Here is a 3,141-nt window from a genome sequence, read left to right on the forward strand (position 1 = left end):
ACAGAGTGAGTTCCAGGACAGCCAGAGCTACACAGAGAAACTCTGTCTCAAAAGTGAATGAATGAATGAATGAATGAATGAATGAATGAATGAACGGAACAAAAATGTTATTCATAGGGCCAGTCAGATGTCCTTGGTCTGTGTTGCTGCCAAGGGCTATGATAGCATGGCAGAGGGCTGTGTTGATGTCCATGGTCTGTACAGCCACTGGAGACCACACTGAGGTCTGTGGTACGTGCTGGGGCTGGAGACCATGTGGAAGCCCATGCTCACGCTCCTGATGACTCTAAAGGGCAAGGAAGTTACCTTTCAGTGGTTCAGATGGCTGCACGCTCAGTCGAGAAGGGGGACATAGAAACTTCTGTGACAATCCCTATCCCTTCTTTAAAAAATGTAACAGTCTAGACATCAAAGAGAACTCTTAAAATTTGTGATAAGGATGCTGAAGTGTAGTCTCCACTATGGGTGGCTTCTAGCAGGGGTGCAGGTCGGGAAGGACTCAGTTTTCTTTAAGGGACTGGCCACCAGGGAGTTTGACCATGCTCCAGAGAGTATATGGGGAATATGAATTGGACTTACTGTTTCTTCTTTTTTTTTTTGGAGGGGGGTTGTCAAAAGGTTTGGGAGACAGACCTGGGAGGACTGGGAAATGAGCATGATCAAGCTACATGATGTGAAATTCCTAAACAGTAGGTGAAAATATTACATTGGAAAAGGAAAAGAAGAACGTCATGGCAGGAAAATGGGTACAACTGGAAATAATGATAAACAAATAAAATCATCCTCCACAAAGACAAGAATGTAGAAATATTGTTATAAACTCTTTACCTAAAAATCTAAAATTATCATCCTATCTTCTAAAACTAGAGTCTCTTGGGAGGCAGATGAATCTGGAACTTGCTTTGAAATTCTTCATTAGTGGGCTGGAAAGATGGCTCAGCGGTTAATAACACTGACTGCTCTTGCAGAGGTCCTGAGTTCAATTCCCAGCAACCACATGGTGGCTCCCAACAATCTGTAATGGGATCTGATGCCCTCTTCTGATGTGTCTGAAGACAGCAATGGTGTACTCATATACACAAAATAAATAAATAAATCTTTAAAAAATTCTTCATTAGTGAACAATTTTGAGTTTTTTGATATATTTAATCTTCAGTGTTGTGTAGGAGAGGGTCTAAGATATTTCCTCGGCTAGCTACCCAGTCACTTCAGCAACATCCTTTGAATAATTTATCTTTTGTAGGCTTAGAATTTTCAAACCCTACTTTAATAAGGGGTCTCAAACCATTCGGCCCCTGCCCCTTCTAGCCCACCGTGCAAAGATAGGGGAGAAAAGATGGTAGATAGGACAAAGGAATGTGGACCTGTTTAGAAACAATTCTTTGGGGGGGGAATTCTAGTTTCCTTTTGTCAGGATACCAGCAATCCAGTTTAAAAAATGTCACCAATCTTGAATTAGTAGTGGTGGCACAATCCAGCAGAAACAGCCAGGCCTCCACCGTGTAGGCACGAGTCAGCAGAAACAGCCAGGCATCCACCGAGTAGTCATGAGTCAGCAGGGGGTACCAGGACCAGCCAGGGTTGCCAGGAGAAGTTCTCTGCTGTGCCTCTTAATGAAGTGAAGACTCAAGACCAAAGAAGCCCTGCACGGCTAGCTATGCAAGGGCCCCGTCACTGTATTTATTTTCTCTCCAAACGTCACGTGTTCTCTCAGCGGTCTCACCTCAGCAAACCATCCTGTGAGTCTGGATCACATGACACAACCAGACATTTCCACTTCAACCCTTTTCTTTGACAGGTTGAACTGACTTTTATGCTAAACTCTCTTTGAGTTAAGGTTCTTTCTAGGTTTCCCCATTGTTTGTTTGTTTGTTTGTTTTAATTCTCCACTACATACATTTCTCACATCTCATTTGTCATTGAAATCTGACTATAGGTGCGACTCTCCACGGTTTGAGGTTAATCATAGCTCTGCTCTTTCTGTAGCATTCCAGGGCACACTCCCTTCAAAAACCTGTGGCAACAATCTGTTCTCCTTCTCCCCCTCACTACATTCAGTCATCTCCTGCTGTGTGTTAATCTGCAGATGGTAGATGCTACCAAACACATACAGGGTTAAATATACTTTGTCATAAAGGAAAAAAAATAACTAAAGTTACAAGCTTTTAAAGTCAACAAAAGAAACTCACAAACCAATCAGAACATGGCACACAGAGTGAAGAATCATTTTTAAAAAGAAGCTAAAAATAAGAAATATTTTAAAATTATGGGACAGAGACTTGTCTGCTGCTAGTCCAAATACGTTAAGATATATTAAAAGGAAGAATAGTTGAATTATAAGCAAATAACATTGTCTATCTATCTGTCTATCTATCATCTCTCTCTCTCTCTCTCTCTCTCTCTCTCTATATATATATATATATATATATATATATATATATATCTGAGATCAGGTCTCACTGTATAGCTCAGGCTAGCCTGGAACTTGCTACATAGACCAGGCTCGCCTGGAACTCAGTGATCTTATCTCTGGAGTACTGGGACTAACTACGCTCTGCCACAAGTTGTATTTATATGATATATTTCATACACAGAGTACAGCCAATTAAAATTTCTCAGAAAACTTGAGTGTAAGAGCAAAAAGACTTACTGAGAAAATACATATAAAAGGAAAGTCATTCTGTACTGGAGGTCTAGCTCAGCTTGTTTAGCATGTGCAAGGCCCCAAGTTCACTATCCAGCATCATGAAACAAGAGTGAGGAAGGACATGTCACATAGAGGAATCAGGTAAGCAGACATGGAGGCTGGGATATGGAGACAAGAGGGAAACACTAAGCAGTAAGTAGAGGGTTAAATACCAGGCAGGAGAGGAGGTATGTATGGCATGGGAGATGATAAGTTCTACTCATACTAAGAAGGGCCTTGGGATGGAGAGATAGCTCATTGGTTAAGGGCATTGTCTGCTCTTCCAGAGGTCTTGAGTTCAATTCTCAGCAATCACATGGTGGCTCACAACCATCTGTAATGGGATTCAATGTCCTCTCTGGTGTGTCTGAAGACAGCTACAGTATACTCAAATATATAAGATAAATAAATCTTAAGAAGGGAAGGGAAAGGAGGAGGAGGAGGAGGAGGAGGAG

Source organism: Mus pahari, chromosome 9, assembly GCF_900095145.1.
Source record: "Mus pahari chromosome 9, PAHARI_EIJ_v1.1, whole genome shotgun sequence".
Lineage (NCBI taxonomy): Eukaryota > Metazoa > Chordata > Mammalia > Rodentia > Muridae > Mus > Mus pahari.